Consider the following 12,161-nt stretch of genomic DNA (forward strand, 5'->3'; position numbering starts at 1 on the left):
TGGATCCCGTGTGTGTTGGTTACGTATGACGTTGTTGGAGGCCACGGCAACCTTGACATCGGACACAAAAGCGGGGGGTGCACCGTTCCCAGAGATACTGCAATACTGGGTTGATGCGCGGAGTGGACGGAGCAAGCCCCTATTCCATCTCCCTGTTCCAAAAATCAATTTAATATTTGGTCCCCGGATAGGGGACGTATCAGATATTAAACTGATAAGAACAGATACTACACTTGATCTTAGCCAAAAGGCCGAGAAGCGACGGCCCCGCGCCGTCGCTCGACGCCAGCGCATCCCCCGCACCGTCAGCTTCACTCACGACTTCATTCACAAATCAACCCCCACCCCGTCTCCGCCGCTCGGCCCGGAGCGACGGTGCATCTCCCCCATCGTCCCCATCGTCCCCATCGCCCCCATCGCCCCCATCGCCCCCATCGCCCCGGAGACGGAGACGGCACCGCATTCTGTCCGTTTTTGTGGCTCCTGCCACGGGACCGGACTTTGTTGTCCCGGTGTGTTCAGATTATCATTCAGGGAAAAACGTCACAACGGCCAGGAACTAATCAAGCAAGAATGGTTTATTCAAAGTCAGGAAAATACACTTACGAGATATCCCGGGCCAGAATGAATGTCACCCCGCGAGGATCGTTCGGCTCCTCTAGACACCCGCTGAGACGCGTCCAGTCGAATGTGTAGATGAAGAAGTTCTGGCCCCGATCCAAAGGATCAGGCTCATTTTATACCTTTTGGCCAAAAGGGTCGGAGGGAGTCCTGACAATGGCTTCCCCGACCCCCCCCGGTTTTACGCTCTCTAGGAGTGCGGCCATCTGGGGTGCGGGCATCGTAAACTGCGCTTCGATCAGAGCTGTTGGTCGGAGGAAGTTTTGATAAACTTCCTCCGACCCCTGGTTTACGCTCTCTTGGACTGTGAGCACCTGGGTTGTGTAAAACCGTGCTTTGATCGAAGTCGCGGTTCGGAAGAAGTCCTGATAATGACTTCCTCCGACCCCTGGCTCTAGTCGATTATCCCCGGGGGGTGTCATTGGAACAGCAGGGTAGCGCATTCCTTCACCTTACATGATGGGGTCTCACAGTTACATTTTACAGTCTTTGCAATTGATAGCGAAATAATGATGTGAGGTTGGAGATTCTATACTTTGACGTAGGAGATTTTGCAAGTCCCTCTCTTGACGTGAGCGTCCCCACGTCACACAAGGACTACAAAAAATAAGTAAATACAACAAATGCGTGCAAACACAAGGTATTATAACGGAATATTCTGACAATCCCTCTCTTGGTGTGACTTTGTCACACCACAACTCCTGAGAATGGCGTAGTACAGTATGCCAGGGTGTAGACTTCATCATTCTAGTGTTCTTAATTGTGTGATTGTTTTAGCTTTGCGATCTTTCTGTATGTTTGGTCCTCTGTCAGGTGCCTTCTTCGTGTTGTGCGTCAGGATCGTGTTGCAGTGAGTGCAGAGGTGCACACGTGCCTCACCGACTTTTTTCTAAAAGTGTTTTTCTTCAGACAGCCGGAGGTGTGTCTACGACCGCCCCTTTCGACTCTTTATTCTTCGTCTTTGCTTTTGCTTGGAGGTCCAGTCTTCTGCTGGTAACGCGATGTTCCGAGGAGGGGGAACTGCCTTGGCGCAGTGGTTGAGGTGGAACCACGTCTTATGGCCCTCTACCTGTAGGCTGTGCGATGTCCGCTGTTGCACTCTGAGGGGGCCGTACCACCTTGGCGTCCACCAGCTGCTCTTGAACCTCTTCACATACACCCAGTCGAGAGCCTCGTCGTTTCGGTCCGGTTTTTCGTTGTCTGGTCCAGGCCTACGAGAAGACAGAAATGCTATAGAATCTGTTAGTGCGGCCCAGTATGCATCTGATAACAGCGGAAGTGGTCCTGACATTGTTGGGACTCCACCCGCAGGATGTTCATACCTTCTTCCGGTATGAAGTTGATGCAGCGTGTACCCGCATCGATCATTCTGGGGTGTGTTTCTGATATCATGTAGTGCAATGGGTAATGCTTCCAGCCATGTCAATTTGGCTTTAGAATCTGCTATTATTTTGCCAATTTCATTTTTAGAACTCCGTTGGCTTTTTCCTCCAGTCTCTAACTTTGGGGGTGGTACACTGAGCCATACTTGTGTCTGATACCAAAATGTGATTCTACCTGTTTCAAATGTTTTTCTGGCCTAGCATATTGCAGGATTGAGGTCATTTGGGTTGTCGTAAGGGATAGGCCTGCTGGGGAAAGTAGTCGTCCGAGGAATACCACTGATTGACAGTGTTTAGTTGTACGTCATTCAATGAACCACGTAGGCAGCGATTGAATATACTTGGAGAATTGGCCAAGCCCTGAGGGAGACGGGTGTATGTATACTTATTTTTGTAATGCGTAAAAGCGAGTTGGTATCGGCTGTTCTCATGCAGTGGGACACGGAAAAAGGCATTGGATAAATCGAGAACCGTGAACCATGTCTGGGCTGGCGTTATTGTGCCAAGAATAACCAGTGGATTGGGAACGGCTTCTCAAGCCGTCATACACTGGGCATTGACTTCTCTTAAGTCGTGTACCATTCGCCAGGTTCCATCGGGTTTTCTAACTGGCAGCAATGGGGTGTTCGATGCCGAATTTGAGGGAACCAACACACCAGCTTCTATTAAACCGGCTATGGTGTCACGGATTCCTTCTGCTGCGTCCGGTTTAAGTGGATACTGTGGCCTATAAATTATTTCTGGTTTAAATGCAAGCTCGACAGGTGGGGTGTTAATAAACCCTACATCGAAACTGCCCTTAGACCATATATGGTCAGGGATCTGTGATAGCATGGCTTCGGCAGCAGGATGATCAGTTTTCTCCCTGCCATGGTATCTTTCTTGATCCATGTCTTGTGGTGTGGAGTTATTAGTGGTGTCAGACATGATTCGATAATATTCTGTCGATGGAGAATAGACAACGCTTGGCAACTGGGTGGGTACCCAGTCGGTTAGCAATGATGCTTGTTTTGTCATTGGTCCTAAATTTTTGGCCTCACCTTTGATGTTTTGTAAGAGCGAGCAGTGTTGCACAGCTGTGTCAGACATGCGATACCATTCCATTTGTTTAGATGTCAGTTTAACAATTGCCGCTACTCCCGGCTCTCCCACGATGATGTCTCCCGTATGCAACACGGACGGAATAAATAAGAACAACTTTATTTATCCCAAAGGAAATTGTTGTGCCAGAGTTTCAAATAAAACATAACAATAATAAATAATAGTCGGAAGGAGGGAGAATAAGAAATACAAATAAAACCATAAAGTGTCAAAGGCAAGGCTATAAAGTGTTTTAAGGTCTAAAAAAGTACGAAGATTTGTATATCCCCTTCGGCTGAAGGGTTTGCCTACCCTTGATGTATTCACAGGGTTTTTACACACTGTTGCTGGTAGTTTGGCCCATTCCTCCATGCAGACCTCTTACCTCTTGTAGATCCTGCCTACAAAGCCACTCCTTCATTGCCCGGGCGGTGTGTTTGGGATCATTGTCATACTGAAACCCAGCCACGTTTCATCTTCAATGCTCCTGCAAATGGAAGGACATTTTCACTCCAAATCTCAGAATCCATGGCCGCATTAATTCTTTCCTTTCAGCCTTTCTGATCAGTCGTTTGGTCCCTTTGTAGAAAAACAGCCCCAAAGCAATGCTTCACACTGGCAATGGTGTTATTTTGAATGTGATTCAGCATTCCTTCCCCCAGCTACGACACACTTAGCTTTTACTAAAAAGTTGTATTTTGGTTTCATCTGACCATAGGACATTCATAGTCCTCTTTTGAATCATCCAAATGCCCTCCAGTAAATTTAGATGACACGATGGGACACATGCTATCTCAGTAGAGGGACACATCTGGCACTTCAGGGTTTGAGTACCTGGCAGCGTAGTGTGTTACTGATGGTAGCCTTTATTACTTTGGTCCCAGCTCTCTGTAGCTCATTCTCTAGGTCCCCCTGTGGGCGTCTCATCATTTTGAGCCCTCGGGGTGAGCTCTTGTGTGGAGCCCAAGATGGAGGGAGATTATCAGTGGTCTTGTATGTCTTCCATTTTCTAATAATTGCTCTCACAGTTGATGTCTTCACACCAAGCTGCTTTCCTAGTCCAGATTCAGTCTTCCCAGCCTGGTGCCGGTTTACATTTTTGTTTATGGTGTCCTTAGACAGCTCTTTGGTCTTGGCCTGATTGAGTTTGGAGTGTGACGGTTTGAGGTTGTGGACAGGTGTCTTCTATCCTGGTAACCAGTTCAAACAGGTGCCATTAATACAGGTAAGGTGTGGAGAACAGAGGGGCATCTTAAAAAAGAAGTTACAGGTCTGTGGGAGCTCTGTGATATCTTGTTTATTGGTAACCAAATACTTATTTTACTGAAGAATTTACCAGTTAATTTATTAAATATCTTTAACCCCAGCACTGTCTCTCATAGTTGAATAGCAACAGAGAGTGAAATGTTCAAAGCCAAAAATGACTCGGATTGGGACAAAGTGGGGATAAAAAATGGATGAACTTTTCCTTGTTTTATTCATTATGAACATTTTCCATCAGCCGTGTTACAGGCACTGCTTTTCCAGGACATATTTGCAAATGTTAACAGTATGTATCTAATTAAAAGTAAAAAAAAAAAAAAAAGGTTAATGTGTAAATATCTTGTTACAATGTGAACACCTGCAGTTTACAGACAAGTGCAGCTTATGTGTTTGTGTTTTTACCCGCTGTGGTTTATATTCAGATGAGCTCCAGATGTCCAGATGTCACTTTCTAGGACTTTCAAGTTGCACAACAGTGCTCATTATCACGGCATCTCCTCTGGTCCTGCTCACTCTAGGTGAACAGCAGGGGGTCCAGGGCGGGTCGGTGTTGGATCTCAGGTAAGACAGAACAACAAGGTGCTCAGAGGACGTCAGTCACTCCTACAGAGCCAGGATGGAAGATCTGTACCCAGGGTCCTGTGGTTCCTTGTTTTCCTGCAGACGGGGATGATGTTGGAGGTCTTGGAGCAGACCGGCGCACAGAAGGAGACTCCTGGGCTGCTGGGTGACTGGACTTGGACCTGATTCATCAACAGTGTGTCAGAACTTCTCTCCATTCAGTGCATTTAAAAACCTCTGCATGTCAACAATGGTGGTCTGGCATCAGTTAAGCCACAGAATGCCAGTATAAGAGTACAGAGAAGCGGGACTCGGGATGAAAGTGTCCACAGAGGGGATTCCACAGGTCCCACCTCTCTTTTCTTAATTCATAATTTAAAGTACAGTTAATTCCTATGGTTAGAATTAGAATTAATTCATATAGTTTGAAGTAGAATTAATTTATATAGTTCGAAGTAGAATTGAACTGAAGAGTTTAGGGCCGTTTATGTCGGTCCCTGAAGGCTCCAGGGTTCCACGATGTGTTCCCGGTCAAGAGCGCTGTCCAGCCCCGCGACATAAGTTCACTTTTGCAGAGAATAGTGACGATTTCTCGACCTACAACCGAAATAACCGTGTTTATAACAACCGCGAAGCAACTCCCGGTGATTTTTGACGGTAATTTAGGTCCTTTCGGCCGAGAAATCTCGACGACGTCACAGATTTCGTGAGCTGAGGTAAGGCTAACTAAGCCGCTCCGCTAGCAAAACAGACTTGCTCGCGGCCTTCCGCCATCTTGCCTCGGAGCGCGTCGGTAATTGAGTGTTGGCGACTCAAACGACAACGAAAAAGCGGTGGTCAAACCGAGCGCGATCGGCTCCGTCCGGACCAGCAGTCGTCGTAACAGCCGGTATTAGCCGGTGCGGGGCGGGGTTAGCGTTCAAGGCCGTCGAAGGCTGTTTGGGGTGCCGGGGTCCAGTGGGTGTTCGCCACGGGACGAGATGATTTACCGTCGTGTTTAAAAATTGTTCTGCTGGTAGTGACGAAAACATGAATGTAATTAAATGTAAATGTGGATTTAAATCCATTTTACTGTTGTCTTGTGTTCGTGACGTTTTTTGAATTGTGTTTCCCGGCGATGAGCAACGAGTCTCTGTGAGAGCTGGTCGCAACGATGCGGTAACCAGGCGGGCTCACAAGATGGCGCCCGTTTGCATCCCAGTGTATCGTGAGGGGTGCAAACGTCCCGTTTCCACCTGTGTCTTTTCTCCTCACGGGCGACTTTTTGCCACATTCCAGGTGGATTTGAAGGGGACACGATTCCAAGAGTCTGGTTGTTGATGTCCTGGGTTTACTTTGATGCTTCGGCGTCCTGTCGGGGGGGCGTGCACCACGTGACCGGGCAAATGCGGAATACGCTTCAGCCATGTTGTTTCTTGTATGAAGTCGTGAGTGAATCTGACGGTGCGGGGGATGCGCTGGCGTCGAGCGAGGGCGCGGGGCTATCGCTTCTCGGCCTTTTGGCTAAGATCAAGTGTAGTATCTGTTCTTATCAGTTTAATATCTGATACGTCCCCTATCCGGGGACCAAATATTAAATTGATTTTTGGAACAGGGAGATGGAATAGGGGCTTGCTCCGTCCACTCCGCGCATCGACCCGGTATTGCAGTATCTCTGGGAACGGTGCACCCCCCGCTTTTGTGTCCGATGTCAAGGTTGCCGTGGCCTCCAACAACATCATACGTAACCGACACACACGGGATCCAGATCTCGTCTGTGACCAGCGACACTGTCCCCGTTGTTTCTGCTGGTAGGGAACGGTAGATAGCGACACATGAGCGTGTCTGCCTGAAACCCTGTCCCTACCATTCGCCCCGTGCAGCCCAATAAAATCCCACTATGGACCAGAACTGAGCCTAAATGGATCGCATTTGAAACGGATGGATTGCCCCCGATAGACTGTGTCAGACTGGGCTCAGGGGGAAGTTCTCCCGGCCGTAGAGCGGCAGAAACCCCTCGCGGCATCAGGAGGACGGACGGAACGTGTTCCGGTTGTCCTCTGACTTCTTCGTGAAAATTGAAGCGTCCGTGTCGTTTTCGGCGTCCCGGCCCGTCAGAACTCAGAGTTGACGGTGTTTTGACGGAGTGTGTGTGTGTGTGTGTGTGCGCGCGCGCGTGTGTGCGTGCGTGTGTGTGTGTGCGTGTGTGTGTGTGCGCGCGCGAGAGGGATCGCGTGTGAGCTCCCGGAAGAGTCCGCGTGGGTTCCCCCCCGACTGAGAACGGCGTGCGTGTGAAAGCGGTCCGTGCGCGGGACGCGTGCGACTCATACTTACCTGGCAGGGGAGATACCATGATCAAGAAGGTGGTTCACCCAGGGCGAGGCTCAGCCATTGCACTGCGGCTGTGCTGACCCCTGCGAATTCCCCAAATGTGGGAATCTCGACTGCATAATTTCTGGTAGTGGGGGACTGCGTCCGCGCTCTCCCCTGTCGTGCTGTTCAAGAGCAAGTCTGTGTCGCTGGAGGCCGGGTTCACTGTTTATGGTCGCGCGCGCCCACCCTCCCTGGCCGGGCTGTGACCCAACCAGGGAGTTGTCGTTGCACATGGCAGGTGCACCGCGAAAGCGTGGATTTACGATCGGGCCAGAAAACAATCCAGAGTGTCCAAGTCCCTGAAATGCTCCTGCTTCTTGATCTCCACTCCCTGTAGCCTCACCGTTCCACCCGAGTTCCTCTCATCCCCACACATGTATGCTGTCTTGCTGCGACTAACTTTTGTTCCTCTCCTTTCCAGAGCATACCCCCACCTCTCTATAGTTTCACCGAGACACTTTACAGTTTATAGTTTATTTTGATTTCTAATTCTGCCTTTTATTATTTATTACTGTTATATTTTCTGGAACTCTGGCACAACAGTTTCCTTCGGGATTAATAAAGTTGTTCTTATCTTATCTTATCTTATCTTATCTTATCTCGACCTCCACCTGTTTTCTGCTCTCACTACAGATCACAACGGCATCTGCGAAGGTCACGGTCCGTGGAGATTCATGTCTACCCTCATCCGTCAGCCCGCCCTTGCGTCACCATTGCGAACAAGAAGGGGCTCAGGGCCTATCCCCGACGGAGTCCCGCCTCCACCTTGAACTTCTCTGGTACCGTCTTACAGCACACCGCACGCACCACTGTCTCCCAGCTAGAATACATGTCCTGCACCAGTGTAACACACTTCTCTGCCGCTCCAGACTTCCTCATAGGATAGCAGAGCTCCTCTCTTGGCAACCTGTCGTAGGCCTTTTCTAGGTGTACAAAAAGGCAATGCGGCTCCCGCCGGCCCCCTCTGTACTTGTCTATGAGCATTCTGGGCGCAAATACCGCATCTGTGGTACTCGTCCTTTTTTTCCATGTGTATTTTATTTATTTTTCTCTTTCTCTTGTCATGAAGTGTCCCGCCGTGCATACCAGTCCTGGTATGGCCTTTGGCAGCTCCCCCTTTACCTTAGGCTGCAGCCGAAGGTAAAGAGTGTCTGATGATGTTCGGTTCGAGTAGCCTTGGGCGCCACTGGCTGTAATCATGGCGACTGAATAGAAGGAGCTCCTGACAGATGTGGAGATGACTGGAGGTGGAAAAGACAGAGGACGGCTGCTTATAAAGTGCCCTTCCGCGCGGGCCTCTCTCGTTTACGGACATACCACCCTGAACACGCCCGATCTCGTCTGATCTCGGAAGCCAAGCAGCGTCGGGCCTGGTTAGTACTTGGATGGGAGACCGCCTGGGAATACCAGGTGCCGTAAGCTTTTTTATGTTCGTCCCCTCTGTTAACAGCAGGAGGTGCTGTCTCTCAAGAGCGCCAACATTTCACACACGGACACACGCCGCTCATTCCCTTGTGTTTGTCCCACCGGAGTCACCGTGAAGCCCGGCGTGACACGCGCTCAGTCATAGTTCCCCGCCTTACCTTGTTCGGTCACTTTCCATTGTCTCGCCGCCTCCGTCCGTCGCTCGCCGCCTTTCTCGTCATCCCCATACAGTATTTCTCCATGTGTGCTGAATTTCTTTTTCTCTCTCATTTGTGCCTCTCGCTGTTGAATAATCCAGCCGCTGACCTCCGTACCGCTGGCTCTCCTAGGCACTTCCAGGCCTCCACATGTACGGTACGTGATCAGGACCCACTGCCTTTGAACTCCTCATCCTCTTCGATGCCCTCCTCGCTTCTTTTTACACTTGTCTCTGCTCCTTTTGCGATCGCCAGTAATCAGCGCATGTGGAGTCCTGGAAGTACCTAGGAGAGCCAGCGGTATGGAGGTCAGCGGTTGGATTATTCAACAGCGACAGGTACAAACGAGAGAAAAAGAAATTCAGCACACATGGAGAAATACTGTACGGGGATGAGAAGAAAGGCGGCGAGCGACGGACGGAGGCGGCGAGACAACGGAAAGTGACCCGAAAGGTAAGGCGGGGAACTATGACTGAGCGCGTGTCGCGCCGGGCTTCACGGTGACTCCGGTGGGACAGAAAAAGGGAATGGGCGGCGTGTGTCCGTGTGTGAAATGTTGGCGCTCTTGAGAGACAGCACTTACTGCTGTCGACAGAGGGGACGAACATGAAAAAGCTTAAGGCACCTGGTATTCCAAGGCGGTCTCCCATCCAAGTACTAACCAGGACCGACCCTGCTTGGCTTCCGAGATCAGACGAGATCGGGCGTGTTCAGGGCGGTATGGCCGTAAACGAGACTAGCCTACGCGGAAGGGCATTTTATAAGCAGCCGTCCTCCGTCTTCTCCACCTCCAGTCATTTCCAGATCTGTTAGGAGCTCCTTCTATTGCGTTTCCGTGATTACAGCCAGTGGCAACCAAGGTTACTATAACCAAAAATCATCAGACACACTGCACCTTAGGCTGCAGCCTAAGGTAAAGAGGGAGCTAGCAAAGGCCATACCAGGACTCAAATGCACGGCGGGACAGTTAATGACAAGAGAAAGAGAAAATTAAATAAAATACACATGGAAAAAGGAAGAGTACTACCGATGCAGTATTTGCGCCGAGAATGCTCATAGAGAAGTACAGAGAAGGCCGGTGGGAGCCGCATTGCCTTTTTGTACACCTTGAAAAGTCATATGACAGGTTGCCAAGAGAGGAGCTCTGGTATCCTATGAGGAAGTCTGGAGCGGCAGAGAAGTGTGTTGCACTGGTGCAGGACATGTATGCTAGCTGGGAGACAGTTGTGCGGTGTGCTGTAAGACGGGACCAGAGAAGTTCAAGGTGGAAGCGGGACTCTGTTGGGGATAGGCCCTGAGCCCCTTCTTGTTCGCAACGGTGACGGACGGCCTGACGGATGAGGGTAGACGTGAATCTCCACGGACTGTGACCTTTGCAGATGCCGTTGTGATCTGTAGTGAGAGCAGAAAACAGGTGGAGGTCAAGATAAGATAAGATAAGACCTCCGTCTCGTCCCGGACACGGAGGTCCCGGTGGAGGCTGATGTTCCTGCTTTAAAAAAAAACAACATGGCTGATGCATCTTCCGCATCTGCCCGGTCACGTGGTACACAGCCCCCCGACAGGACGCCGAAGCATCAAAGTAAACCCAGGACTTCAACAACCAGACTCCTAGGAATATGATGAATGAATGGGGAAAAATTAAAGCGAGCCAAGGGTAGAAGCGCTGATTACTGGCGATCGCAAAAGGAGCAGAAACGAGTGTAAAAAGAAGCGAGGAGGGCATCGAAGAGGATGAGGAGTTCAAAGGCAGTGGGTCCTGATAACGTACCGTACATGTGGAGGCCTGGAAGTGCCTAGGAGAGGCAGCGGTACGGAGGTCAGCGGCTGGATTATTCAACAGCGAGAGACACAAAGGAGAGAAAAAGAAATTCAGCACACATGGAGAAATACTGAACGGGGATGACGAGAAAGGCGGCGAGCGACGGACGGAGGCGGCGAGACAACGGAAATTGACCGAACAAGGTAAGGCGGGGAACTATGACTGAGCGCGTGTCGCGCCGGGCTTCACGGTGACTCCGGTGGGACAAACACAAGGGAATGAGCGGCGTGTGTCCGTGTGTGAAATGTTGGCGCTCTTGAGAGACAGCACCTCCTGCTGTTGACAGAGGGGACAAACATAAAAAAGCTTACGGCACCTGGTATTCCCAGGCGGTCTCCCATCCAAGTACTAACCAGGCCCGACGCTGCTTGGCTTCCGAGATCAGACGAGATCGAGCGTGTTCAGGGTGGTATGGCCGTAAACGAGACTCGCCTACGCGGAAGGGCATTTTATAAGCAGCTGTCCTCTATCTTTTCCACGTCCAATCATTTCCACATCTGTCAGGAGCTCCTTCTATTTAGTCTCCATGATTACAGCCAGTGGCGCCCAAGGCTACTCTAACCAAAAATCATCAGACACTCTTTACCTAAGGTAAAGAGGGAGCTAGCAAAGCCCATACCAGGACTCGAATGCACGGCGGGACAGTTAACGACAAGAGAAAGAGAAAAATAAATAAAATACACATGGAAAAAGGAAGAGTACTACAGATGCAGTATTTGCGCCGAGAATGCTCATAGAGAAGTACAGAGAAGGCCCGTGGGAGCCCCATTGCCTTTTTGTACACCTAGAAAAGGCGTACGACAGGTTGCCAAGAGAGGAGCTCTGGTATCCTATGAGGAAGTCTGGAGCAGCAGAGAAGTGTGTTACACTGGTGCAGGACATGTATGCTCGCTGGGAGACAGTGGTGCGGTGTGCGGTAAGACGGGACCAGAGAAGTTCAAGGTGGAAGCGGGACTCCGTCGGGGATAGGCCCTGAGCCCCTTCTTGTTCGCAACGGTGACGGATGAAGGTAGACGTGAATCTCCACGGACTGTGACCTTTGCAGATGCCGTTGTGATCTGTAGTGAGAGCAGAAAACAGGTGGAGGTCAAGATAAGATAAGATAAGACCTCCGTCTCGTCCCGGACACGGAGGTCCCGGTGGAGGCTGATGTTCCTGCTTTAAAAAAAAACAACATGGCTGATGCATCTTCCGCATCTGCCCGGTCACGTGGTACACGACCCCCCGACAGGACGCCGAAGCATCAAAGTAAACCCAGGACTTCAACAACCAGACTCCTAGGAATATGATGAATGAATGGGGAAAAATGAAAGAGAGCCAAGGGTAGAAGCGCTGATTACTGGCAATCGCAAAAGGACCAGAAACGAGTGTAAAAAGAAGCGAGGAGGGCATCGAAGAGGAGGAGGAGTTCAAAGGCAGGGGGTCCTGATGACGTACCGTACATGTGGAGTCCTGGAA

The 12,161-nt window shown here is 50.2% G+C and overlaps 5 non-coding genes and 1 pseudogene across 5 annotated transcripts; 3 read left to right on the forward strand and 3 right to left on the reverse strand.

Moving 5' to 3' along the window:
- Positions 1 to 72: 72 nt before the first annotated feature.
- Positions 73 to 263, reverse strand: LOC147220334 (U2 spliceosomal RNA). Its single transcript, XR_015108146.1, has one exon. It is a non-coding gene; the product is annotated as a U2 spliceosomal RNA (small nuclear RNA).
- Positions 264 to 6,390: 6,127 nt separating this feature from the next.
- On the forward strand, positions 6,391 to 6,581 carry LOC147220335 (U2 spliceosomal RNA). The gene has a single exon (XR_015108126.1). It is a non-coding gene; the product is annotated as a U2 spliceosomal RNA (small nuclear RNA).
- A 631-nt stretch (positions 6,582 to 7,212) lies between these two features.
- On the forward strand, positions 7,213 to 7,376 carry LOC147220336 (U1 spliceosomal RNA). The gene has a single exon (XR_015108534.1). It is a non-coding gene; the product is annotated as a U1 spliceosomal RNA (small nuclear RNA).
- Positions 7,377 to 8,562: 1,186 nt separating this feature from the next.
- On the forward strand, positions 8,563 to 8,681 carry LOC147220337 (5S ribosomal RNA). The gene has a single exon (XR_015108613.1). It is a non-coding gene; the product is annotated as a 5S ribosomal RNA (ribosomal RNA).
- Positions 8,682 to 9,494: 813 nt separating this feature from the next.
- LOC147220338 (5S ribosomal RNA) lies at positions 9,495 to 9,613 on the reverse strand (annotated as a pseudogene).
- Positions 9,614 to 11,007: 1,394 nt separating this feature from the next.
- On the reverse strand, positions 11,008 to 11,126 carry LOC147220339 (5S ribosomal RNA). Its single transcript, XR_015108583.1, has one exon. It is a non-coding gene; the product is annotated as a 5S ribosomal RNA (ribosomal RNA).
- Between the last annotated feature and the right edge of the window lie 1,035 nt (positions 11,127 to 12,161).

Source organism: Fistularia commersonii, chromosome 24, assembly GCF_037954325.1.
Source record: "Fistularia commersonii isolate RoL2024-O1a breed Wild chromosome 24, RoL_Fcom_v1.0, whole genome shotgun sequence".
NCBI classification, from domain to species: domain Eukaryota; kingdom Metazoa; phylum Chordata; class Actinopteri; order Syngnathiformes; family Fistulariidae; genus Fistularia; species Fistularia commersonii.